At 46.5% G+C, this 27,922-nt stretch overlaps 1 long non-coding RNA gene across 4 annotated transcripts; it reads left to right on the forward strand.

Moving 5' to 3' along the window:
* Positions 1 to 1,522: 1,522 nt before the first annotated feature.
* On the forward strand, positions 1,523 to 27,795 carry LOC137479144 (uncharacterized). Of its 4 annotated transcripts, none has more exons than XR_011001987.1 (5): positions 1,523 to 1,856; positions 2,705 to 2,772; positions 22,099 to 22,233; positions 22,822 to 23,401; positions 23,536 to 23,696. It is a non-coding gene; the product is annotated as an uncharacterized lncRNA (long non-coding RNA). The 4 variants fall into 4 exon arrangements; XR_011001988.1 differs by lacking the exon at positions 23,536 to 23,696 and adding an exon at positions 27,384 to 27,795 and having other exon boundaries at positions 1,527 to 1,856; positions 22,822 to 22,998; XR_011001986.1 differs by having other exon boundaries at positions 1,529 to 1,856; positions 22,822 to 23,696.
* Positions 27,796 to 27,922: the final 127 nt, after the last annotated feature.

Consider the following 27,922-nt stretch of genomic DNA (forward strand, 5'->3'; position numbering starts at 1 on the left):
GTTAGCTTGTTCATTTCTCTGCTTTGCCTTTCCCCTTCCTTTGCTGGGCTATTGTAGCAATCTCCTCTGTAGGGAAAGAAGGATCCAGCTGATCAATGCTAGAGGCTTGTAGACAAATGGTTCTCGCTCCTCCAGACTGTCTCTTGTAGTAGGTCTCTAATTAGGTACGTGAAAACTCATGGAAAAACACATTTTGGCAGAGGTTTGACTACCTTTGATCCTGTGTGCTGCCTCCTCACTCCTATTCAGACCCTAAACTTACTGTTAGCCCTGATGGCAGTCCTGTAGTGCACATATCCTCTTCTGCCCCTCTTGGGAGCACCTAGTTCAGATTAGACAGACATACAGGTGAGCTGTGGAAAGAATGAATATCTGCATCATGAGGGGAAGGTAATTCCAGGGGATTTCCAGCAGCAGCATGGCTTTAGAGTTGTGCTTGGTATGCCTCTTGTCTTGCCTCAGGCATGTGCTGCTGCAAAGCCTTCCTGTGCCTTTTACCTTGCTGCCAGCACAGGCTACCTGCTCTAATCCCAGGTGGGCTAATTCCCTCTGGTGAGCAAGGAGGGGAGGCAAAGTAAATTCATAGACAGGTGCCACCCTTCCATTGCCACACTCCAGAGTATGGGTGTAACACATTAGGTGCATCCTGGTTTGGATACTGGGATTAACAGGATGCTCTACCTTTTGCTGGGAGCCCTGATCCAGTAGCCTGGGATACCTGGTGGCAGTGAGAAGGCTTGTGCTCCAGGGGAACAGCCTGGCAGCTTCAGAGCTGTCTTCCAGCCCATGGCACAGGTTGTCCTGAAGGTGAGTGAGGTGGATCCTCACAGTCCTGAGCTGGAGCTGTTGAGCAGCATTAAAAGCTGCACACTGGGTCCATGTGCTGGCAGGGCAGCATCATTAAACTTCCTGGTGTGCACAGAAGTGGACTAAGTCATCAGCGCAGGGCAGGGAGCCTCCGAATCCTGAGTGCTCGTGCTGATTTACACCAGCTGAGGAACTGGGCCAAATCTGTCTCGTTCAATGAATGATCATTCAATTTTTCTCTCTGCTATCAAGCCCTTAAACAAAAGCCAATTGAAATCAATGGGAGACTTTCATCATTTTCAGGGTTATAGGCCTAAAAAATTGGATGCTTGGGGAAAAAGCAGGCAGGGGAAGAGAAAGGGAAGAAGGAATAAATGCTGCTGTAACATTATGGCTTACAACAGAAACAGATGGAAGTGAGAAATGCTTTAGTTACGATTCTCTGGCAGCAACAATTCAGCAAAGCTGTACATGGAGATGTGTACATTGAAGAGCATCCTCCCTTATGTATGCACTCTGTGGGTGCAAAGGGAGCCTGTCCCTCTGTGAATCCCATCTCTGCATATCCTATTTCTAGATGTGATTAAGTTCTCTGCTCTTCCATTGCAGTTAAAGTTGTTATTAGTGGTAAGCACATGCTCCACAGCTGGCTGTTCCACACAGAAATGCAGGAAGAAGTGCTGCCTTCTGCTCCCAGAAACCAGCAGGACTTTTTTTTTTTTTTTAGTAGCTGGAAAAGGGGGAGGGTAATATCTCATCCACCCTCTGGCTGTATTTTGATAAAATCCTTTGTCCAATGACTGCAAAGTATTTTGCACATACAGCAGGATAAATCCCCTTCAGACAGGTATTATCTGGCCTATTTTTACAGCTGAGAATTTGCAGCCTTCGGAGCCATCCGAAGGCGCTGCCTGCACCTTGTGATCTCCTCGGCTGAATGAATGTGTCAGGATGGGTGCTTCAAACCCAGCCCCAGTTCCAACACAGCCCTCCAGTGTGCCTGGGTACCGTTAGATCCTTCCTCCTCAGCCTCCCCATCCCTATCACAGGTATGACAATCATCCCTTCCCCCGGGTAAACATTTCATTATGCGCTGCTGCCAAAGTACCTCGGAGGGGAGAAGACCTACAGATAAGTCTGCATTCTCATTTTGGCTGTATTTGTGTGCGTGTTTTCTGCTTTAACTGCTCTTCCCTTTCTTTGCCTGCTCATTAGTTCTGCCTGAGTGCAGGACCTCTCCAAAAAACGCAGTGTTGGCAGTGGGCATGAATTCTTAACGACTCCTGTCTCTAATGACAGAATCCTGGGCCAGGCAGTCAGTTTGCTTGCTGGGAGAAAGAGAGGCAGATGAGACAGTGGCTCTTCCCCTTGTCATGGGGGTGAGTTTGCAGAATCACAGGAGGATCTGCAAAATATGCTCAGGTCTTGGACTGCTTCTCATGCTGCAAGGAGAATTGCTTGAGATGGCAGATGGAAAGAGATGCCTCTCGGGCTGTGGAAGGTGTTGAATTTGTTTTTAAAGCTCACTCTGGCCTCTCTCTGCTGTTCTACTCCAGCAGTCAACAACAGATTTTGACTTTTGAGCCAAAGCTGAAAATCTTGAGTCTGACTTGCCCAGTGCCCTTTTGTGCTACCCAACTTAATGCAGATGGAATGTATTAAATTGGTAAAAAAGCCCAACGAAAACAATACAACGATCAATTCACAGAAAAAAAAAAAACCTGCCAAGTGTTCAATTTTACTGAACAAGAGAAGGACTTTTCTTAATAGAGATATTAAAACTTATTTTTAATTATGTTTTTGTTGTCTTTCATCCTTATTCTGTCCTTGATTCAAAGTTTCCTACACTTTTTTTTGCAAATGCAGCTTTTAACATGAGTTAGCTTTTCTTTCACAGACCCTTTTATTTTGTTTAAAGAAGAAGGAAGACTTCACAAGTTAGAAAAGGTGGGAAGAGAAAGACAGGTGAATCCTGCCTAGGTGCCATTCTTTCTTTTTCATTTAATGTCAGGAATAAGAAGAAAAAAAAGCCATTAAAAGTCTTTGATTTTTGATTTTTAAAAGCCAAACCAAGGAAAATTACAATTTTTCATACTGTTGATGAAATCCTAGATTTTTACTTTGGTGGATTTGTGCTGAAATGTCATTTGGGGGAATTGTTTTGTTTCTGATGAAATCTCAGTAGGCACTGAGAAAATTTCAAGTTGATTGTGGGATGACCAATCCCTCTTGAGGTTCTGGTTATTTCTTTTGATTTGTCCTGGTCTCTTCTTCCCAAATCCATCCTTGCTGATGCATTTTTCCACTCCTATTCCTGTTGCACTCAAAATTGCCAGCACCAAGGCCATTAAAATGCTCATGAGGCATTTCCTTCCTGGATGGACTAGTTGAGTTGAGGTATTTGTGAATCCCAGAGATGTCATCTTAGCCTGACTGAGTTGCCTCCATTTCACACGCTGTTGCTGGAAAACTTTTCATTTTTATGCTCAGGGTACTTGTCTCCACTTCTTCTATAAGGAAAGGCAGATTCTGGCACTGGGACATTCCATGTGGCCTGTGGAGGTTGGTCAGGTAGGCTGGATCTCTTACCTGTGTTGACTGCAGAGTTAATTCTGGCTTTGCAACAACTGAAGTTCAGCTTTTTTACTGATTTATTGTTCCTTGGTACCTCAGATCTTGTTAAATAAATAAGTAAATAAATAAAAATGGCAGGATTAATAAGAGAAAGTTGGGAAGTATCCTGTCCAGGGATTCTCCTTCCTCCCTCAGTTTCATCTGTGTCCATGGGCCCAGGGAAATGAACTGGTGTTCACCTAGTTCTGACAGATGAGTGCATGCTGTAACACCAGTATCATGCACATGTGCAGTGGTCTTGGCAGAGTAATCTGAAAACCAAAGGATCTCTGGAGCTCTCTTCAGAGCTCTGTGAAAGCTTCTTCTGCATGATGCCTATGCCATGACTTTGGAGATGAGACCTGGCCATCTCAAGACCAGAGTATTCTGCAGAAATGTGGAGCCACCACCTTTTGTGGCACCCTGATGTTCTAGACCAGCTCTGGGATGAAATATCCAAAATCCATCTGTAATGAGGTCTTTGAGTCTCTCTTCTCCATTTGTTGCTGGCAGGAGGTTTCCACCTTCTGTGTGTACCTCCATCCCCTTAAGTAGGTATATTGATTCCATATTCCTCTTGTTCTTGAGGGCAGGTTTTAAAATCCTGTCGTAATTATTCACAAGCTTTGATTGGAGCCCACGCTTAGAATCACTATTTGCATCCAGGGAGGATCTGATTATAATTGCTGCAGAGAAGTTTGTTTGAGACTGATTCTGTGTCAGCTTGAAATCTCTTGATGATGCTCTTTGGGCATGAGAACTGTGCAGGGTCAAGGTCCAGAGAAGTAGTGGAAGGGACTTGGGGTGTCAGGCTTGGGGATGGAAATTGCTTTTTCTTCAGAGAAGATGGATATGGTAGGAATGCTGAGCTGGAGAAAGAGTAGAGCAGTAGAAACTGGAATTACCTGACTGGTCTTTGGGGCACCGCTGTCTTCTCCACCCTAAAGACTTGAGGAGGCAGCCTGTTTTCTTCAGGGTGGTTGATTTAAATCACCCATTTTAATCATGATTTAAATCAACAAGCAGGAAATCTTGATTTAAAAACCACGTTTTAATCTTGTATTTTAAAGTTCATTTCCTAATGAAATGTGGCTTTTCATTGGTTGGCATAATTTGGTCCTATTTTTGGCAAAGCAAAAGGGGACGCGACACCCATACATATTTATTGGTGTGACTGTATAGCTCAATATATATCTGTTCTAACTTTTATGTCTTTTTATTACACTGAAGGAATGGAAAGCATGTAATTTCTGATATAATAGCTGTGGCTTTGTTTTTTACACTTGTCTCAAGCTATACGAGGACAAAAATTAAAATGCAATTAAAATTGCATGAAGAAAGCAGTTAAAAAGTTCGTTGTTGGTATCACAGAGGGCTGGAACAAGCTTCTGCAGATAATCTACTCCATGTGTTGGCATTGAAGCAAGATGAATTACTCCTTTCCCCTCCATACAGGTGTTTGTTTAACCTTTCCATAGATGTCTCCAGTGAAAAATTCTGCAACTTCCCTGTATCTGTTCTAGGGAGAAAGTTTCAAATCTTTTTAGATGTCTAAACTTAAGCTTTCTTTGCTCCAAGTTAAATTATTTCTTCTTCTGTCACTGAACACAGAGAACAATCGACTGCTGTCTTAATAACCTGCAAGCTACTGGAAGATTGTTATGCCTCTGTGCCTTAGTCTTCTCCTTTTTTTTTTTTCTAGGCTGAATGAACCTAGTTCGTTTAACCTTTCCTTGCCAGCTCTTCCTAAAGCTGTGACGGTTTAATTTCTTCTCCTCCAGACTGCCCCCTGCTTTTTCATCTCTTTCTGCATCTGCAGTGAAATTACTTTGGGGGTGCTTCAAGAGGAGAAATTGCTTGCCATGCCGTGTAGGCGAACTGTGGAACTCATTGCTGTGGGATACTGTGGATGCTAAAGATTAAATAGGTTTGGAAAGGGTTTAAACAAAGTAATGAAAGCTGTTCCTGAGCTGTGCATTGCTGGAAGGCCTTGGGAGATTGGGATAAACAAAGGGTAAAATGCTATGCTCTGTCTTAAGGTTTCATTGCTGGCTTTGTGAAGCTACCAACCCTGCTAGGGGTCATATTGCCATACATTGCCATGCATCCATGCTGTATGGGATGTACTGGGAGCTTGTCTCACTGCTGTGTTTCAGGGAAGTGCTGCAATGTGCCCATGTCTTCCCCCAGAGCTTGTCTTTCCAGCCTTTCCAGCAGCTGCCTTCCAACTAACTGGAAAAACAGAGTCCAGCATGTTGGGAATCAGAGCCTCAGAAAACCTGGATGGCAGTGAGGCGTGTATGAATTTCCTGGGATTTGAATGTTAACCAGATGCTGTTTGGGTAATATTCTACTCCTCTGGCAAACAGGAGCATGAGGTGCTGGTGACTTTGCTGGAGCACCACGGTGGTTAATGACACCCCAGCCAGGCTGCACGAGTCTGTAAACAGCCCCAGGAAGCAGAAATCTCTTCTTCAGAACTACTGCGACAGTTCCCCTTTCATCTGTTCAGAAAGTGCTGAAGTGTTTCCAGCTCCTCTTCAAAAGCAATTCTGCACTGCCCAGAGGGGGCTGTAATTCACATGGGGAGCCAGGAAAAAAATGATACTCCCCATCTCAGCAGATGTGTGTAAACCACGTAAATCCTGACTTCAGCTCCTCAGTGAGATTTAAATGTGAGGGTGGGAATGTGGTGACAAGGACTCTGTGGGTCACCAGCAGGATGAAGGTACACCAGGAAGCCATTACTTCTGGAAAGGCAGTGTTTGAGGGTAGCAATGCTTAGCCCTGGAGCATCTTCGGGGGTGTTTTAAAAGGTAATTGGAGTCTGACTTTTCTGTTTGCCAAGCCTCATGATGCTCTGTGGTTTTTGTAAGAATACCCTATTATTGAAGGTCTTTATAGAACAGTCCCTCTTTGTTCCCATCTGCTCTTGGGCTTCCAAATCCATTTTTCCTTTTTAGTTCACCTTATGGAGAGGAGCACTTTCTCAAAAGACTCTGCCTGATTTTAACTCTGCAGAGGCCCCTGAAGCACAGCAAGGATTGGGTAGATTCACCATTCCTTGGGGGAGAATGAGGCCAATTCAACATTTAAAGGGAAAGCTGGGATGTGGCTTTTGGTGGGCTGGGGATCATAGAATCCTAGAATAGTTTGGGTTGCAAGGGACCTTAGAGATCATCTAGTTCCAGTGTGGGTGTGTGGAGGTGGAATTGGGCACCAGTGAAACAGTGCTGATCGTGTTTCCCTCGCCATGGCAGGGGGCCATGGGCAGAGGGGCCAGAGACAGCTGGGACGGGCAAAGCAAGATGTTGCTCATCATCTCCCAAGTGATGGTCCCAAAAGGAGGGTGGATGTGTCTGAAAGGGACTCATGACAGTTATTGCATCTCTTGCACCTCTTGAAAAACATTTGCACGAAGAGATGTCTTTGTTTCAAGAAATAATAAAGCTGGACAGCTTGCAAGCCGCGTGCTTGCCTTCTCCCTGGTGTTCCCATGCTTGGCAGTGCCTTTGCTTTTGCAGAAGAAGTGTGGATTTGTTTTTTAACTCTTGCTGCTCTGTGAAAGAGAGCAGCCAGAGAATGAACAGTTTGGGATTTTGCAGGTAGGCAGGGGGTGGACACCAGTCCTCTTTAATCTTGGGTGCTGAAGGTGATCAGAGCTTTTTATATAGACCTTTATCTGTTGGCAACTTAATTAACTAATGGTCCCAGAAAGCTCTTACAGAACAATTGATTGTATTCACTTCAATATCGTTATCTCTGTCCTACTGGCACCCAGGCAGCTGTGCAGACTTTTTTGGGGTGGTGAAAGCTGGTCATGGCTTCCTTTCCCAACTCTGTTTTTTATCCATAGGTTTTTGGATTAGAGATTTAGCTTTAGAGAGAATTAAATCGTCTCTGTCTGTGGCTGTGTGGGGAGCACGTGGCTGCAGCTGTAGCAGCCTTAGAGTATGAATGGCGCAGGGCAAAGGAAACATGATCAGCATTGTTTCATTGCTGCCTTGTCTCACTGTCTGTGCTCCCCAGCTGACCCGAGGACACACGTGAGAGCAATACAAGATATTCAGCCCCTCATCACATTGTATCTTGTCTTTGCCTCTGGCCTCAACCCAGGTCTTCTGGTTACTAGCTCTTGCAATTTTGCTGGTAGCCCTCCTGGTGATACATGTCACGTTGAACTCCTGTGTCGTGGGTGCATGTGGCAGAGAGAATCACAGCCCTTATTTTAATAAAGCTTAATTCCTCTGCCTCCATAAAAAAATATCTATGTAAGAAGACACAGCTGAGCCCTCAGGTCTAGATATGAGAAGGTAGAGGGAAGATCTCCCCCCGGGCTGTGTGTGTGTGTATTTAAAATGCTTTCTCAGTGCAGGGGTGTGAACTCCTGGGGTCATTGGATTTGCTGAGACTTCTGCGACAGGGATTGCTGGGGTGAACTGGGATTTGATGAGAATTGAAGCTGGCTGTGAAAAAAACCAGAATTACCTGAGTCCTCTTCCAACTTCATACTGAGTTGGATTTTGCATCATCTTTGCCAAGGTCAGAAGAAATTCATAATGGCAGCTAGGGCCAGAACAAACAGCTTTAAGAACTGATGGAATTCTTCCCCTTTTTCCCATCCCTCCAGCTTCCTTGGACACCCGGTTATTCCCCTTTCCACCTACCCTTTAATCCAGCAGCTCATCACCCTGCCTGTCAAGCACATCTTGGTACCTCTGTCTGTCCCCATTCCCATCCTAAGGCATCTGTGGCTCTACTGGCATTGTGGCAGGCTCCTTTCTGGGGCTGAGGGTGGTTGGGTCAGCCCTTCCTGTGTGAGGTGCTCTGCAAATGAGGGAGCTACTTCTCCTTTTATTAAAACATAGCCAAATAGGCCGGCACATATGGTGGCATCTCCATATAGATAAAATTGTGATCCTTCAGACCTGGAAGTGAGAACTATCCAGATGCTGGGACAACCAGATTTTACTTTCTTATATATTTGAGTCCCTTAGTGGGATCTTCTGGGCTGCTGGTGGCTGGGCAGATGATGCTGCTTTGTTTGAAACCCACAAAAGGTAATTTAATCAGTTTGGCTTCCTGTTGGCTGGGCAGGAGCACCCCAGAAATGTAATGGGCTGCTTTCATGGGCAGCAGCTCATGCTTGATATTTATAGAGAAATGGTGCTTTGAAAATACCCCATTTTTCAGCCTCTCCTGCTGTTCTCTAGCTAGGGCTGAGCCTCACTGTTAATAAGGGAAATGCAGACATTTCTTCACAGTAAAGACAAAAAACCTCCCCTTTGCTTTCCTTCCCATCTTGTCAGGAGCACCCTGCTGTGCCCCTCGCTTTCTTCCCGTCTCACAGAGGGAATGGATTCTCTCTCAGTTGTACTCCTCACCGGAGCATTGGTTGCTGAGTGTGTCCATGCAGCCATAGCATATCCCTTCAGCTGGCTTTTATTAGCAAGCAGAAAGCAAAGTGCAATGGTCTGGGGGGAAAGGAAGGGTTTGGGAGACCTGAGGTTAAGTCTCAGTTGTGTTTTGGATTTACTGTATAGCTTTGGAAAAGTCATTTGTGTGCATCAGCTCTCTACCTGTAAGCATCAGTGTGGTCTGACCGACTTCTTCGGTATTAAATGGTAGTTATGTGTTGCTTTTAACCATATTCCATCCACAGAAGAAAAGAAGTGGGTGTTGAAGCAAGGGTCACTTTGAAGCTGAGCCTCAGCTGTTTGTGTTTCTCAGGTACTTTCAGTAATATGACCCATGCTTTATGTTACAGGCTGCAAATACTGCAAAAGGCTATTTTGAGCCCTGGTAGCTTTAATTGAGATCCAGGCTCCTAGCAGTCCTTGCAAAATGAGCGTGACACTCTGTTGTTCTAGTGAAAAAATGGGTTTCTTAAGCTTTTTGGCTGTGCTTTGGATAGACATTTGTGGTCTGAGGTGTCACTGAAAGAACTGGGGCTCTGGCTCTGCAGGACTCTTCAGATGTGTCAGAATTCTGATTTCATTTTCTCTCTGGAAAATCACTGGCTATCTAAGAAACTCATATGAGAAAATGCTGGGTTAAAAACTCAAGGGATGCTCCATGGCAAACCCATGGGAGGATCCATTTCCCAAGTCTCCTCCTGTCCGCAGGGCCTATTAGGAGATTCATTTATTCTGCTTGAAGCCTGCAAGTTTATAAACATAGGCTCTTCTCTTCATCTGAGTTGAGAAGAACAATATTTTAATTGTTTTGGGACTGGAGCTGCCTGTCTCTATCATTCAATTTAGGAGTGTAGCAGAGGGGAGGGGGGAAAGCCAGGGGAGCACCAAAAGGGTCTTGGTTTGTACAGGACTAGGAAAACCTGTATCATGGTGAGGATAGGTAAAAAAAAGTCACAATTAAACTTGTGCTGCTGTAGCATAGAAGGATTAGCCCCATTAGAGCTCTTAGTGCAGCATCCCTGGTGTAGGTGTGTGGATGAGGATGGGTCTGAGGACATGACTGGGCTTCTAGGCTTAGCTAAACTAATTGGCTTTGGAAGGTGGGGGCAACAGGCTGCTCTCCCTGGGCTGTGGCAACACTCAAAAGAACATGGTGGCATTTCTGGGGCCTCTGAATGTCACTGGTATATTGAAGATGGCTTTGGGCTCATGGCTGAGAGATGCTATCACAGGGAAACCCACAGTGTCTGGGAGGTTGCAGAGCTGAGGCTGGAGAAAACATGTGGGATGGCTTCTGTGTCTGTTTTCATTTTCCTGTGCCATACTCGGGAAGATTCAAATACTCCAGAGACCTGTTCAGTTCTGAGGCCTCAGCCAGTCTGTAGCTGGTGGGGTCACTTTCACCCTGTGGGTGGATTGGAAGGCTTTCACTCCCTCCTGCACACAGATTGAAGGGTTCGGCTCCTTGGCTTGTGAGACAGAATGACTGTGGTTGCTGTGAGAGAGCAGGAAATCATCTCTGTAAAGCTGTCCAGAAAGCCTTGAATTCAGGTACAAGCCTCATGTTTATAGGAACATAAAAGGAGCCATGGAAACTAAATATGGGTCAGAGCACCCGCCAATAGAAAAAACAGAGGGATTACAGAGTTACACTAATTTCTCTGCCTTTTGATTTGCTGTGGTGGTTTCAAACCTGCCTGGGATCCTAGGCTCTGAAGGAGGCTTTGGGATCCATAGCAGTAAGGAATATTTTTGGGAAGGAAACGGGCAGAAGACTTCATTTAAGTGCCTGTTCCATGAGGGCCATGCTCAGTGGTAGGTAAGATGTGCTGGCTGTGACATTCCCATTGAGCCCCAAGGGAGATCAGGTACCTGGAGAGGAATGAAGAGCTTTACATGTATTGTTGACATGGAACTTAAACTTTTCTTCCCTCTGTTCCCTTGTTTAGAGGATTACCCTATGGAGCTCTGCATGCCCTCCTGGGCCTGTCGCAATGATTCAGCTGCTCTGCAGCCCTCAGCTTCATCACAGGGAAACTTCTTCACCTAGCTGCTGCCAGCATGCTTTTGGCGACCCTGGGTGTCCTGTCAGCTGTTACAGGCCATTAAAGGATTTGTTTCCCGGTGTATGAAAAGGCTTAATTCAATTCTCATTCTCTCCTGGCATTCCTCGGAGGTGAGTGTGTCCCCTCAGCATGAATCCTCCAATGCCACTAATTGACTTGAAAGTAGCTCGTGTCTCCTTGGAAATGTCACCCAGCCCTTTTCAAGTGCAATTCCAGGCAATCAGGATCAATATGTTTCTTTAGCTAAGGGTATTAGCACATGACTGACAGCCCTGCGGCATTAGCTTATTCATATGGACTTTCAGATGCTCATTTTTCTTCCCTGTCTCAGTTCCAGTCCCAGTAAGGAGAACTTGGAGCAGAGCCATGCTCTGAGCTGCAGTTCTTCCCAGAGAACTGGTGGGTACTGGGCTGGCTCTCCCATATCTGCCCCAAATCCATGGGTTGCTCTCAATCCCTGTCTCTCAGGTGAAGTCAAACTGCATTGCCCCTTCCCCTCGCTCATCACGTCATGGCCTCGAGGTGTTCCAGAAAGGATGGGGCTGGATTTCTCCGCCTGTGTTAATCAGCGTGGCGCTTCGTTTGATGAAAGAAAAGGTGTCAGCATATTCTGGCAGCACCTTTGCACAGAGAATACTGTCAGTGTAGCTGTCCCTCCTCAAGATCCCTGCCCCCTCATGCTCCCAGGGAGGCTGCAGTCAGCAGCAGAGGACTTCCCTTGCCTTCCTCATTGTGTGGAAATTGTGGGGTGATCCTGGTGCCCAAAACATTTGGCGTTTTCATTATGTCTTCCATCAACTAGACATTCTTTTGCTTCCTTGCCTCAAAAATGTTCACGAATTCATCTTCCCAGCACCCTGTAAGGAAGGAGCGTGTTGCTCTCGCTGCTTAGAGATGGGGGTGAAAGCACTGGGAAGTGAATTTAGAGGAGCTTACAAAAGCACTTGAGACAGTGAATTTAATCTGAGCCCAGATGCCCTCTGCCTTCCTTGCCTCTCCTTTAATAAGGCTGCCACAGCTGATGCATCCACTCTGCTCCCCTGGAGAGACCTCCCATCCCTTCTGCACCCCAACTCTGCCTCTTTCCTTGGGAAGCAGAGGGGAACTCACCCCTTACTTTGGGAAACACTCAGAAGTCTTACAAGCAACAAGTCAGGAACTGATCATAGAGTATTTCAAGTTTTCAAAGGCAGAAGCTGAGTTGCTGAGAGACCAAGAGCCATGTCCTAGGTGAGATGACATTTCTCAGGTTTGGTTCTTCTGGGTCCCTGCCACGCTGCTAGCAAGCAGTGCTCCCAGCTCTCCAAGAGCTCCTCCCTGGCATGTTAGAGCTGCAGGGAAAATGAAGCTAGCCCCCAAGCAGCAAACATTAACATAGAGAAGGATGAGGTGTGCTGCACTGGAGTATTAGGAAAACTTTGAGGACTTCTCTGCCATGCTGTGACTTTGAGTGCAGGGCTGGTGATGGCACATCAGCTGCCCCCACCTGGGATTTGTAACTGCTGCCGAGGCAGAGGTGGGGAATCTGTCAGGGAGCTGCTGAGAGCATGATCCCCAAAGGCACATCAAGAGAGAAACAAGAAAGCCTGGAAGTTTTAATCTGTGAGTCTGCCTGGATACCTGCAGGTGTGCTGGCTTTCCATGCCCTCTGGAATTAGGCAGTAAGGAGTTAAGATGCGTGCCCTGTGAGACAGCCAGAAGGAGCGAGCGCATCCCAAACTCCGGCAGTTAGAGGCAAAGCAACAATTATTAACGCCTCGGCGCTTAATGTGGCAGATCGCTTACGCCCCCAGTTATATTGTGAGTTCAATTCCAGAGCCCTCGGAGTTGTCAGTCAGCAGGTCCACAGATCATGGCGACCTTAGCGTCATGTCAAGGGGCCTCACTTCATCAGGGATAATGAGCATCTCCCACCGGTTTCTTCCCATCATTCATTTGAGATCCAGAAGTTCATCATGCAAATGACAAACAGTGTTAATTTTCTGCAAATAATTCCTCCAGATGTCCACAGGATTCCAGCACTCCTTGCCCAGAACAGTAAAATATGTTTGTCTTCCTCCCTATAATTCATCACTAGGCCCACAAATCTCCCCAAAGTCTCTATAAACAAAGCAGGATGCAGAGTGAAGAGGATAATGGTTCACTGCAAACATGTCTCTGGGTGCCTCTGTGCTCCACACAAGAAAAGGAGTGGTGGAAGAGGTCCAGAAGTTTCTTCTCATGTGAACTGTGTTTGACTGCATTTAGTCTTTTAAATACAGTGAGTGGGATTGTCTGAGCCAAGCCTCACACAAGCAAAGTCATTGTGGGAGGAGAAACTCAGGAGGAATTTTTATGGGTTTGAAATTCAGGTCTGTCATTCTGGAATGGTTTGATCTGGAGTGAAACCTCCTGCAAAACATATCTGCGTCACTAGGGGCCTCTCCAGGAAATCCATGCTTTATCATGGATCTGCATCATGCTGTGTTTTCCGATGAGTACTAAAGCAATTAGCCAGAGTTTGGTTTCTCCAAGCATCTCTCAACTTACTGGATACCAGATCCAACCAAAAATACATGAAGAGCTGAATTTCAGGGAGATTTGGGACACAGAGCACACGAAGTTTTGGCTTGGATGATTGTGAAGATATGACACAGGAATTGTCTCCAGCCAGTGCATCTGGCTGGGAGTAGGGCAGACCCATGATGAGGCAGATGGAAAAATGACTGTATTTTTGACTCACACAAGAGGTCATCAGGCAGCTAGGACCCAAATCCAATGAGAGTAGTGCAAATCCTGGACTCCTTCCCATATTCCAAGTAAAGTTCAGAAGAATTTGAGGGTACTCTGTTTGGCCTCAGGCTTGAAAAGCTTCTGTACTTGAGATCTGTTTGGTTGGATATGTACAAATATGTGTATTGTTTTATTTAGTTGGACACAGACAAAAACAAGGACATGCCAAAACTCTTCCTCCTCTGGCTGCTGAGATCACTCAACCATGTACTCCTGCCTTACCTTGACAGCCATCAAGTGCTAGAGCCAGCCTCGGGGCTCAGTCCTGAGCTCCAGCATGGAAATGGTCTGACCTGGAGACACATTAAGGATGGAGCCACCAGCTCAGAGTGAGGCTTGTGTGTGCTGGAGGAGACAGCATCCCAAGCTCTGGAAGGTCCTGTGAGGGCCCAGGGCCCCTCTTGCCAATGGCATAGTGGGTCAGTGTGAGGTGGGTGTGTCACCTGACAGAGAGCAGGTATGCATTGTTCTCTGCTTTTCTCTTCTGTTTCCCACCATGCTTAACAGGCCCAGCTTTGCTGTGGATTTTTCCTCTCCATTCGCCAGCTTCTGCCAGCCCTGGAAGCTGCTGCACCCGCTCCCTCCCTCACTGGCCTTTTCACACTGGAAGGGTTTTTAAAGGTCCCTCTAAGCAGCAGCTGCTCTGTGGCTTTTTGGTTTTTTTTGGTGTTTTTTATGATGGGCTGGAGATTAATTTCTTTTTCACTGGCGTTGGACTATCCATTCCCCACGTCACAGTGCAGAATGAGCTCATAACTCTCTTGACTGCCTTGTGGCTGAGTTATGGGGTCTTCTGCAGGGTAGCCCAAAGGGTTTAATTTAACGGTGGAATTTGAAGGAAAGCAATGGAGTTCTGACAACTTTCTAGTGCTTTTGCTGTCGGTGCACTTGGAAAATGTTCCTTAATATCTGACTGTAAGGTTTCTTGTTTTAAATTAAGCTCAGGACTTCTTGTCCTTTCCATATATGGGGAAAGGTGGATCGTTTTTATTTTTTCCTCCCTTCTCTTTTTGTTTGTCTGAAGATTGTAACCATGCCTCCATCCTCTTTAGACTGAGCATCACAAATGCTTTCCACCCCTCCTTGCCAACTGTCTCCTATAGATTTCCAGTCACTGTTGTCTGTCTCCCTTGGACTGTCTCCAATTGTTCACACCGTCTGGAAGATCAGCATCCCAAACTGGACAACATGTTCCAGCTGAGCCTGTAACAGTGCGGAAGGCACGTGAGGGTAACTTGGAGTACTTGCACATGACATCTTCTCTATGCTCCGATCCTGGCTGCCCTTGGCATGATCTTCAACCTATTTTGGGGCAAGTGGGGTGAGGTGCTTTGGTTGCTGTCTGGGCCTCCTGTGGTGGTCTCCTTGTCACCACACACAGACACTAATAAGGCCATCTGCTGTAGGAACCTGTGTCTCGGATCAGGGATGCTCGGGTGAGCTAATATGAAAGGACAAAAGATGCCTGCTGCTTGCAGGAGCTGGAGCTCGTTAACCCCCCCTGCAGATGCTCCTCCATGTACTTTCCTTCATGACACTATTCACAGGCTGCTTTAATGTGCCTGATTATGGTGAAATTGGTGGAGTAGTGTCCACTGGAGCACTCTCCTCACAGAACTCTGGAGCAGCCACGGGGAAAGAAATAAAGTCCTTGGTTTTTCCTCATCCCTAGCTTTGCTTTTTGTAATTTCCCTTTACAACCATCAGCAGACTTCACGTTTTTTTAAGGCCCAGCTCATTTTTCGTCCCCTTAATAACACCTTAAGGGCACTGTCCCATGGCTTTGTCTCTCTCAAAGCAGCACCCAGACCTGTAGTATTTGCTCAGCAGAATGGTCCCTGGATTTTCTGGACTTGGATGGAGGACATGGTATGGATCCAAGTGTAGTTCAGGAGCTGGGCTCTTGCACGAGGGTGATTATAAACTAATAGAATTTGTTATGTTGGAAAAGACTTCTTAGATCACCAAGTCCAACTGTTAACCCAGCAGTACAAAGCCCCCAACTGTCTTGCAGACTAAACTGTGTCCCCAGGTGCCACATCCGGGTTTTTTGAGCACATCTAAGGATGGTGATTCCACCACTTTCCTCATTTGCCTGTTCCAGTGCTTGAACACCCTTTCAGTGAAGAAATTTCTCCTAATATCCAATCTACACCTCCCTTAGCACAGCTTGAGGCCACTTCCTCTTGTCCCATCCTTACTCCCTGGGGGCAGAGCTTGACCCCTACCTGGCCACAGCCTCCTGTTGGGGAATTGTGGAGAGTGAGAAGATCCCCTCCCTGGGGCTCTTTTTCTCCAGGGTAAAGAACCCCAGCTCCCTCAGCTGCTCCTCAATGGTCTTGTTCTTCCTTCTTGACTTCGGGGTGTGGAGAGCAAAGCTGAGGCATTGCTTGTGAAGCAGGATGGCAAATAAGAGTCATGAACAAGAGAGAATTTGTTGTGGTTGCTTGTAGGTCAACCTGGCTGGAGGTGGAAGGATGGGTGGGTCCAGCCAGCAGCTGGAAAAGCTGCTGGAAAAAAAAAAAAAGCCCTGAACCTCCTGAGGGAAGGAGAGACTGAGATCCTTGAATTGTTCTCCTCCTGCTCAGGACTGGGCACGGATCTGACACACCCTGAAGACCTTACAGCATTCTAGCAGTAGGGATGGAAATGCAGATGTATTGTGAGGGTCTGGAGTTACAACTCCTCAGGTGATACTTGTGTAACACATGTCTCAGTGGAAATGACCAGAGAACCTGAGAAATGCCTCTTATTTCTGAGTTCACCCCAGATGGGTAAGGAAACCAGAATAACTGGCTTGCCTTGAGTTTAGCAGTGTATTTGAGGAAATCATCTATTTTTGGCACCACTTGGGCACCACAAGTTCTGTGGGACAGCCCCTGTCTCTACCTCAAACTCATCTCCTGGAGTCAGGTGTTTAGATGAGACACTTTTTCATCTAAGTGCTTTTTGTTTTGTATTCTAATCTGTGGAGGGAAGCTGGCCGATGTCATCTTTAAAGGTGAGGAAAAGTGAGCCAACATTTTGTATTCCTGAAATCTCATTATTTTCCAACTAATATACTGATTTTGGTTGCTTGGGGTTTGGCAGTGGTGCAGGGGTCATTGCTGAACAAAGCAGAAGAGCAGGCCCATCCTGGAGAAGCCTGCCTGGGTAAAATATGCATTTTCTAAGAGTGGAAAACATGAATTCTCTGTTCATGTCAAGGAGTGAGGCCTTGTGGGTAATTTCCCTTTGGCTCTGACTTGATGAAAGCTTTTATAAAAGGAAAAAGTGTGTTTTAAGAAGTTACTTGATACTTATCTGTCCGGAGTGCTTTTCCCAGGCTGGATTTGGGGAGGGATTATCTCAGATTTTCATTTAGTTCTGAAATCCTGGGTATTGGTTTTATAAACTAAAACCCCTTCGCAGCAGGTTGCTTGTTCTGTCTTGTTGTTTTAGCTTGATGCCTAGGAAGGAATTTAAATTTCCTGAACGGATGGAGCCTGCGCCTCGCCAGGGTAAATCAGCATCGTTCAAATATTTAAAGGCAGATGCATCAATACTGGCAGCTGAGGATCTGGCTTACTTTGATTAAAATCTGATCAAGATTACTCAGCCTTGCCAAGGGACTTGGATTACCAGTCTATAAAAAGAAGAGGAGGAGAGGAGAGGACATTAAATATAAAAATAATCCAATGAAGGACGTTAAGCTAAACTCACTGCAAATTGAACAATAATGAAAACATCCTCCTTAAGCAGGTGGAGGGCAGCAGGGCTTGCAGGCAAGCAGGAGGCTTGGATTGGAGGTGGGGTTGAGGTAGAAATACTGCCCTGGGGTTTCTCATGGGCATGGCCTCATCTTTTAAAGGCAGATTTTTTTTCAAAGGAGGGCCTTGCTCATTAAAAAAACCCCAAGGAAGCATTGTGGGAGGAGATGTGGGTGACAAATCCTTTGGAAAATCCTTGCCTCTGCTTCCTCAGGAGACCTGGGCTAGTGCCAAATCTCACTAGCAAAGAGGTGATTGAAGCTGAGGAACAGAAAATCAACTCTCTTACAGACTGTAGAATGTGAAATGTGCTTTTGTCTTTAGGGCTTCTGACAGGGGTTGAATTTCAACTCTTCCTTTCCATCACAGCATTTTTTTCACCCTGGTTTTTCATTACTTTTTAAATGTAAAGCATACTCAAGGAACGTTATTATGCCATGGGATTAAGCTTGATAGCCAGTGACTGATGGGGACACTGCACCAGGCTCATTGCTTGCTGAGCCATTTCAGGAGTCTGTCCAACCATTTGACACGTGTCTAGATTTCCCAAGATTTCTTATGCTTATGGTCTCTAAACCCTGGTCTAATGGAAAGTGTCCCTGCCCATGTCATAGGCTTGAAACTAGATGATCTCTAAGATCCCTTCCAACCCAAACCATGATTCCCTGTGCTCCTATGAAATGCTGTAGCTATTAGTAGGTCAGGCACACTTGGGTCCTAAACTTGTTGGTTTTTGAAGCCTCCAAATCCCACTGAGGTCAGCAGACTTTCCCCATCTCTTTATGGAGCATGCAGGCTAGCTGGAATGGGACAGAAGCACATCCCTTGGTGATCTCTGTAGAAGACGTGGGTGGAAGGAGATCTATGGAGGTTGCAGGACTTGAGTGTCCTTTTGGTAGGCCACAGTGAGCAGGATGCATGGAGAGCTGGCTGGTCTGAGACTGGAAGATGCTTTGACTGTGTCAGAGGACTCTGGGAGCCTGGAGAGTGGGGCTGAGTGGCCTTAAAATAATCAAAGAATCCTTGAATGGTTCGGGTTGGAAGGGACCTTATAAGATCTTGTTCCAACCTCCCAGCCAAGGGTGGGGGAGGTGACTTAAAGTGACACATCTCAGATTGCTGGAGGGAAGGCGACAGGGTGGCTGTGGGACCTCCTGGGCAATTATATACATGGATGGTCAGTGACATCGCCTGGATGCCCCAGCAGTGATGCCAGTCTGTCCCATTTTCTTTAATCAGAATGAGGGTCGGATGAGGATAAGATTGTGTTTTAATAAATATTTGTTAGCAAGTGCCTTCCCCTCCCCCCTCCCCTCTAATATTGTTCATTCTCCCTGCAGGAACACGTGTGTCGTTCAGCTTCTGTTGCTCCATGTGTCGTGCTCCATTACTCCATCTCACTTGCAGCCACAGAGCAGGAGGAACACTGCCAAGGCTTTTTCTGGGAATTTGCTGTGGCCCTGCTACTTCCCTGGTGGTGCTCAGCTGATGTGGTTTGTTTGCAGGGGGAATAAAATGCTCAACTGTCAGCTCCTGAATGGCCTGTCAGAGACCAAGGCAAGGACTAGCCCCTCCTTCTGTTCTGTGTTACACAGCCATGGTAAGTTTTGGGCCATGACTTTTGGGAGAGAAAAGTTGCTAAGCAATAAACGTGACCTTCTCCCCGTGTTTTAAAAGATGTGAGACTTTGCTTAAGGCATCCTTAGGATAAAGGTTCTTCCCCACAACCTTTCTCAGGTGCAAAAACAGGGTCTGCAAGTGGCAGTGATACCCTGTGAAGAGGCAGCCCTGTCTGAGGTGTGACTGTATTCTCACGGGGTGTGAAGCAGTGTTTAAAACGCTGATAATTGAAATGCACTGGTGAGCATGTTTTTCAAACCCTTGCTTTCTTGCTGGAAACAACATTATCCTTACCCAGACTAAGTGGCTGCAGGGAAGGTGGAGCTGCAATGGTGCCTGGGCCGTGCCTTGGTTAACTTGAGGCTGAACTTCTGATGACTCAGAAGGGATCCCAGCAGCCCCTCAGCTGTTTGCAGGTCTGAGGATCAGTGGTACTGTGCTTATGAACCAGCACTGCATTGAGCAGGCTGGGACCAAAAGCCTCCTCAGTCTCAAACTGCCTATAAAATGAAGCAGCTGAGGATTCCCAAGTGTCAGGTTTGCACTCACAGGCAAGTTCCAGAGAAATAATAAGGTAGATGCTTATTATTTAATAAGAAGGTTCTTGCTGCTTGCTTCAGTTTCTTTCAGGCCATGGGAGGGAGCAGGGGAAATTTGAACCATCTGATGCACATTAGTAATGAGAGATTAATGTTGTGCATGAACAGGGGCTTTATTACTGCAGGGGCTTTATTACTGTAATATCTTACACTTTCTGAGTATCTTATACTTTCTGATTTATAATTCCTTCCTGATCTGGAGTCTTTGGCCAAACATCTTTGTACACAAAGCCTGAAGAATATTTGATGGGAAAGCCCCTTTTTTCATGGGACATGCCTGCAAACCTCTGCTGCCAGGTCACAGCAGCTTCAGAGCATTTGGCCACCAGAGTGGGCAGAATGACATGGGGTTGGTAAGCAGTAGTTTGTGTAGCTCCACAATCCACACCTGTGCCTGCAGCATCCTGGCCTGCAGAGCCAGAGTGAGCCTTGTGCTCACTCAAGATTTGTTTCACCTCAGCTCTGGCTCTTCAGGTTGTTCTCTGAGCTGTGCTTAAACCCTCTGTCCCACCTGGGTTTCTTCTCTCCAAGAGCTGGACAGGGCAGCTGCCCACGCTCAGTGGTAGCAGCCTTCCTTCTTGCCTTTTTTCCCTGAGAAAAGAGGGTTAATGTGGTTTTGGCTCCTTTTTGCCACCCCCTAAGAACTTTCCACCCTGATGGCTGATTGCAGCTCTGTATGTCAGAGACCTTAAAGATAACGAGTTTCTACCAGCTTGATATAAATAGATGGCCAGGGAGAAGACTTTTATCTTTGCCCCTCTCTGCGAAAGGAGTTCAATCCTTATCAGTGCAAGAGCATCTGTGTGTGAGAGAATGAGGAACAGAATGTCATGAATGCCTCTGGGGAAAACTGCTCTTGGAGACAGTACCCTACTGCATCCTGCAGAATCCCACTGGGATATGTAACTCCATGGGAAATGGAAGTATTGCTGGCCCTGCTAGGGGCTGAGCACTGTCTGAGGCTTTCTGTTGATTGTTTTCCCTGCATCCTTTCATCAGAGACTAGAAGAAGTGATGTGTGTGGTGTTGCCAGCCCGACTTTGAGCAGAAAGCACAGGGACAGGAGCCTGGTACTGGAGCAGAGGATTGCAGCCTGCTTCCCAGGGGGATGGGGCTGTTTTAGCCTCTGGCTGGTTGATGGGGCATCTTTCTCCTCCAGCAGCACTTGTTTTTCCTGGGGAATAGCCCCTCTTTCTAGGATGGTCCTCCAGCTCATCACCCAGCTCCCTTCCTGCCCTCTTTGCCTTTTGCAGAAAGCTGTTTAATCAAGGGTGTATCAAAATCCATCTGTCTACTCTGGTGTCAACAACTTGGCTTCAGGGACATTTTAAATCATTTTCTAACTGAATTCTGTAATGGATTTTATTGCTGAGAGAATGGAAAGCAGGGCAGCAAAGGTGTTTTAATTACATCTGATTGTGGCATCTTGCAGACTTGCCCTGTCAGTTGTTCTGGCACAGCATCATTTAGAGCCTGCTTTTGCCAGCATGGGCACATTAGCTGGAGGGGGGTTACTGATCACAGAGGAAATCATTGATATTTTACTACTGACATTATCTTGGAGCTGTGTCTTCTTTTTCTACCTAGCTTTTGTGGCATCAACTTCTCCTGCTTTAGAGGATTCCAGTCTTATATCATGTCATTTGGGGGCAGTGAAAACCAATCACCTGCCCTATTATTGTTATGGGCATCATATTGCAGTGGAGCAGAAGTGCTTTGCTTGCTCTGAAGAGAAGCTGTGTTGCTGCAAGGGAGATGTCTCTCTGAACCCTTTCCCCAGCTCACATCTTGGTTTCACAGCCTGTTAACATACAAACAGCTTCCCTTTTTCCCTTTTTCTGTGTCCAGCAGGGGAAGATTGAAATGCTGTCTCCAGCAAGACTATTTGGGGAAAGAAGGAGGGAATGTGACAGGGAAAGGCTGAGGGTCTCACTAGGCTGAAACACCCATGGGATCAGCAGGTGGAGTAAGTGCTGGACAGGCAGGAGTGTAGTAGATGCAATAAAGCACATTTTTGGAAGTGCCTGCTCACCACTCAAGAGGAACTCCAGCTGAGTACGTGTGGGAATGCCAAGAACTATTGTATCTGTACACATTTAAGGTGTATTTTCACTGGCACTCAGAGCTCATGGTCTCTGCAATGATGCCTGTTTTCTGGAGCATTCAGCAGGTAGCAGCTGCCAGTGCCCATACTTTGACTTGCCATTTAAAACTGCTCAACAGGCAGGAACTGTTTGAATCTAACCTGGGGTCTGGAGGAATGAGAGTCCAAGGAGGAGAAGGGCAGAGCTGATGTCATTTTTCTACATGACTGCTAATATTGCTTCCATTCTTTCCAAAGCTTTTGGCTGTGATTTAATAGGTAGCTCAATCCTCAATATCCACAATTTTTCAATGTTGGAATGTGTCTGTGTTCCTGACAACACTCATCTGTGTCATTTCCTCCTCTTAATAGTTGTAACCTCAGCTGCAGATGAGAAGTGCTTTGTTTGTGACTCCTGGGTGCTCTGCACTTGATGCATCTCCCGACAGATGCAGGGCAAACTCCGCTCCTCCCGTCTGGCCTGGGTCGCAATGATGGATTAAGTAGGTAAGTAATAGAGTGGTAATGAGATAACCACTGACATCAAGCATTAACGTGGGAATAAATGAAGTTACCAGCCAGAACTAATGGCCTGAACTATCACTGGGTTGTAATTAATGAGTGTGGTGGCTGAGATTTAAAAGGATATTTTAGGATGCTCCTTGCACGCAGCTTTGGGTTTTATGGCTCGGTTGGAGAGAAATCGGTTAATGCCAAGAACTTAAGGAATGGGCAGAAGCTGTTCTTTGTCAGTTTGAAGTGCCCTTCTTGTGGAAGAGGCCAGAGTGGCACATGTGGAATATCTGCCTTTTCATTATTTCAGGAACTGGAGGAGGGTAGGATGCTGTGGCCTCTTGATCTCTCAACCTCTCAGTGCGAGGTATCTTGCAGCTCTTGTTTCTTCTGTATTATTAGGTCAGAGTAGGAGGAGTCCTGGTGGAAGCAGGGCATCTGAAGTGAATCTATGGACAAGTTCACTTGTATGTAGAAGAGATTGCCATTGATGTGGGTTCTCCACCTAGGACCTCTGAACTGAGCAATGACAAGCTGCCCTGTTCTGCCCCATGAAGGTGGGACTTCTGGTTTCTTCTTCAGGTCTTCTCCTTCTTGCTGCTCTGATGTCCATGTGATCCAACTGCCTGTACCTCACACAGGAGTTTCCTGGAGCAGGAAATGAGGTGTCCATGCCCAGAGGGCTTTGTCTGGAGACCCAGCCCTCTGTGCTCCCACAGCTTTCTTGGTGTGTGACCCTGCTTAACGCTTCTCAGACATGTAAGAAGCATTTCAGAGGTGGTTGCTAGGCTGTTGCAGGAAACACAGCAGAGCAGCCAAAATTCTTCATGATAATTGGTGGGAATACTCCAGCCACCTCACTGCTGCCTTCCTCATCTTTCCATGGCAACCCTCCCTCTACAGCAGCCCAGGTGCTTGTGGTTGGATAGAGTAGGAGTTTCTGAGTCCTCTGTCTTCCAAATCACCCCTTGGAGCATGGAGGGAACATCTGTACTTTTAAAATATGGGCATCATGTGATACAACAAATAACTTCACTTGCTCTAACCATACTCTTTTTTTATGCTGGCAGAGACAGAAAACTTTGGAAACATGCCTGAATCAGACCCTTGCATTTCTTTGGTGGAAAGAGCTGTTACCTTATTTTTTAATGGGGAGAGAAAGGTGCAAAAAGACCTGAATGTTTCTTTTCTTTCCCATGGCCTGAGCCACCACACCTCTCTGTGCTGGAGAGAGGAGTGAGACCACACTCAGCATCTGGTGAGCAGGGGGAAGGACAATCTTTTTCTTTCTGGCAGAGATAGCCTGGATGGAGCTGTGATGTCTCCTACAGGAAGCCAGGATGGTGGCTGGAAGGAACAGAGATGAGAGAGAGCAGAAAGGAGAGAAAGAGAGAGAGGTCAGGCACTGCCTCATCCTCATTTCTGTTCCCTGCTGTACACAAGGGTGTGTGGGACACAAGACAAGACGAACAGGGAAACTGCCTGTTGGGTGAAGCCCAGCTCTGCCAGCATGGGCAGAGTTGGGCATTGCAGAGCAGAGGCATCTTCCTGCTCCCCACTTCTCCGAAACATTCCATGCATGTTCTAGTGCCATTATCTTTTCCCAGACCTGTTTTACAGGCACTTTTAATGATTCCAAGGGAAAATGAGACTCAACTGGCCACTGGCAAACCCAGCCCAAAGCTGCCCAGACTTGGGGAGGTTGCCACTTTGTCTGGAAGCATTGCTTATCCTTGGTGCAGGCTCTGTAGTACCCTTCCACGTTGAAAAGGAGGAGGAAGAAATTTCCATTAGGCTAAGGAAGTTCCTTTCCATGCTGAAGAGGAGGAAGAAATTTCTACTTGTTGGGCCAGCACAAGCCAAGACCCAGACTTAACAAAGAATGGGCAGTGTATTCAGGGATATGTAAATCCTCCTCCCCCAGCCTTGGGGAGTTTATTGCCCTCCATGAAGTGCACAGTGTGGCTGTCATTCCTGAGCAGCCCAGGCAGGCTGTTAAATGACAAGGGAAAATTACCCAGTCTGTTCTCCAGAAGGCAAGTGAGTAGGAATTTTCCTCCAACTGGTTCAGGACAAAGTTAATGTAGGGAAAGCCATTAAAATTAATGCTGGTAAACAAGAATAAAAACCAGCAGGGTTGTAACAAAATTTGGACCAGATTGGGTTTCCCAGCTGTCGTGCTGCACGCTGTCTTAAAGGCAGGGGGCAGAGGGAGGGAGTAAGCTGAGTTCAGAAAAGTCTTGCTGGAGAGGGCTGTGGGGGCTGGGGCATCTGGGCTCATTTGGCACCAACTTTATGGTCCAGCCCTCTAATCCCCTCAGGCTGGCTGTCTTTTTCTGGGAAGCAGTGATGCTGTTTTTTCCCAATGGTCATTACATGTTTCATATATTCTTGTTATTCATCTGCTCTTCTCCAGAGGCTTCCCTCCCCATTCATGCCCTGCTTTAGGGCTCTGGCAATGTGTCCACTTGGTTGCTGGATGCAGATGTTTTGTGTGAGCTGGTTTGGGAGCAGATCTTGGCCTGTTGGGGCAGTGACTTGCTCCAAGAAACATCCCAAGTTCAGATGGGAAAGGTGTTACGAGGCACAGCTGTGTGTTACTACTCTCTTCTAGGTAAGCAGATTTTTCCAACCCCACAGCGTGTGAACACAAGCCAGGCAACTTCTCCAGAATGCCTGGCACTAGATGTTCAGCTGACTTGACACACTTTGGAGTAAGTCAAATCTAGTACAACCAATCCAAAATTTCTAACCCCAGAATAGAAGTAATGCCCCATATTTTCAGGTAACTGGCGGTGGTGATGGTACTGGTGAGAGGGAAGAGGTACAAAAGCAGTCAGCCACTTTCTTGCAGTGTCTGAGGGAGCTGGATTGTATGTTTGGAAAAAAGAAGGCAAGAGTCTGAGCACCTTCAGCACAGATGCTGACATCCATAGAAAACTTTCCTCTCCACAAGTCAGTGAAAACAACAGCAGAAATATCCTTTAATTCCTCAAAAAGTATCATATCCCTTGTATATCTTTCTAATGAGGCTGTGTTTGCTCAGAGTTCAATGGTTTTGATGGTCCTGTCCTGGATAGTCAGGTTTTGCAGGTTGGGTGGGTTCTGAAATCTCCAGGCAGCAACTCACAGAGCCAAGTGAAGCTGCTGAGATAAGGAGCTGTGATGCCTCCAGCCCAGTGCAGGGAACTAGAGCTGGATGTCTGAAATTATTCTCTGTGAAGAGAAGGAGGAGAGTCTGGACAGGTCACACCTCTTGCTGGAACAGAAAGCAGTGTGGACAGAGGCTCAACACACAAGTCTTCTTTTGGAGCCCTGTGGGAATCCACAGGCTGCCTCTGTGGGGAGGCATCAGCCCCTTTTCACCAGTCAAGCTGCTGTCAGGTTGGTGTCTCAGAGGTGGAGAGCATTCTTTTGTTTTTCATGACACATCACCAGAGAACTGGGGTGACAGAATTATTTGTGTAGAAGTAACTATATGAACCATTTTTTTTAATTTGGATTATTTGAAAACTAAAACTGTTCATGGGTTTTAAAATTCATGTCCCCTCCAGGTTGCTTTACTTTGTTTTGTTTCTTATTCCCTCTCCCTTATTCCTCAGAGGGAACCATCCAAACCTACACAGTGTGTTACTTCTTCGAGAAATGCAATAGTTTTGCAGTCAAACCTAGGCTGGAAATGCTGCTGGTGATTCATTTGTCTTAGAAATGTAAAAAGTCTTGGATGGAACAGAAACCAGGCTGGTTCAGGGAGCGTTTTCTTGTGTGTGAAGATCCACTTCAGTGGGGGAGTTATTTTTTATTGGAAAAGAAATTTTTATAGGCTTTGTCTGGGAGACTTGGGCTCCAGACATTCTTCTGTTGCAGCTTTTTGTATGATACCAAGATCTGGGGCCTGGCTATCCCAGTTCCTGCTTCCCATGTCTACTGCATTGCAGAGTTCCCTGATTCCAGCGCCAGTTCCACAATTCCTTTGTTCTTTAGGGTCATTGCTTCTGTAGGGTGGGATGGATGTAATGCCATTTTTTGCCTTGACTATACTTTGTCTCACAAGTGTTTCCCAAACACAATTATCATATGGATGCACTGCTGTGTCTTGAGGGCAGCAGGCATCTCCTGCTATCACATGGTGAGGGGTCTAGGCCCTACATTCATCTTTAGGGGCTGCTCAAGCTCCTCCTCACCAAGAACCTCTTTCTGAAGCTTCTCAGCATCCACCGAGGTTCACAGCCAGACGCCAGGAAGGGAGACTGATGGCTGGTAACTACCACAAGTCCCCTGCAGAATACCTTTTTGGCCTCCAGTTTCCCCATCTATAAGCCAAGCATTTTTAAACAGTGTGCTCTTTGAGACATGGCTTTCTGTTCCCTCAGACAACAGGGACTTGTGGAAAACCTCCAGGTAGTGGCTGAAATCAGATGAGCTGACATGTCACACACCAAGAGTAATCCCAGATGGTGGGGGCTGTTCTTAATATCTCCATGGATGTCCCAGAGTTAGTTTGATTGGAGGCAAGGAGTACCATGGAAACAGGACTGGGTGGAGAGGCTTGGGCAGTGGGGAGGCTTTGCAGGGGTCAGGAGTGGTGGCAAGTGCCAGTCTATCTGGAAAAAGAGCAAGAAGTGGGCTGGATAGAGGAGACCACCACTCCTTTAATGACTGCTGTGAGAGCTGCCACCTCTGCTGCCTAATGCAGGCCAGATCCATGGTGTGACTGCTCATCTCCAGTCCTCTGTGCCACACGTGCTGCTTTTCCTATAAATAGTCCGGTGGGAAGCGGAGCACGGAGCCACCACAGATGGCCCCCAGTTACACGTGCAGTTATGTGTGAGATCCCAGAGAGGAGCTGTCAATACTTTGCCTCGAGCCACCCATGAAACCTCATTAAAAATGATGTCCTCTTCCTTCAGCCCTGTCACCCCCTCGCTTCCCACTCCGACTCGCCTGCGTTCAGGCACCCTTATTAAACATGCACTTCTAAGCAAGGAGCGCTGACTTTCCCTTAATTGAGGCATAATAATTAGAGCATTAACACATTAGGAGGGTGAGACAGCATGTTTAGCTTTTGTGATTAATTATCTGAGGATTGTAATAAGTTGTTAAGACATTAATTACTCTGGCATGTTTATTGCTCTTTATTGCAGAACAGACACTTGGTAGCAGCAAGTGCTGGCTCGTCTGGAAATAGAGTGAGAAGTGGTCTGATGGGAGCAGACCACCTACTCATCCTCAAAACAGTGAGCTGCTGCTGGTGGCAACAAGGTGGGAAAATCCTCCTGGCTGTGCCTTGGTGACCAAATAGGTTTTATTTCTCACAGATGGGTATAGAAATGGTACACGAGTCCCTTAGGACAGTCCAGGACCTGGAACGTGCTTTCTGATCTTTTCATCTGGATTTTTCTCCTCTTTCAAATGAAGCGTTTCCTTCCTGATGCTTTGAGCTGCCCTTGATTTGGATCATTGTGTTGCCAAGTTTGATTAACATGGCTCAGTCTCTGTCTGGATCTCACCAGGAAGATTTTATTAAAGACAGGCTTAAGTTTGGAGCATCAGCAGAGGCCAAGGAATGAACCAGGACTCCACTGGCCTCTCTCACCCTGCCATTGGATGAGTTTTCCTTTGGAGTTTGGGGAAGTAGTTTAGGGGAGGGGCTGGACAGGTTTGGACTTTGGGGAAGTAGGTT

Source organism: Anomalospiza imberbis, chromosome 9 (genome assembly GCF_031753505.1).
Source record: "Anomalospiza imberbis isolate Cuckoo-Finch-1a 21T00152 chromosome 9, ASM3175350v1, whole genome shotgun sequence".
NCBI lineage: Eukaryota > Metazoa > Chordata > Aves > Passeriformes > Viduidae > Anomalospiza > Anomalospiza imberbis.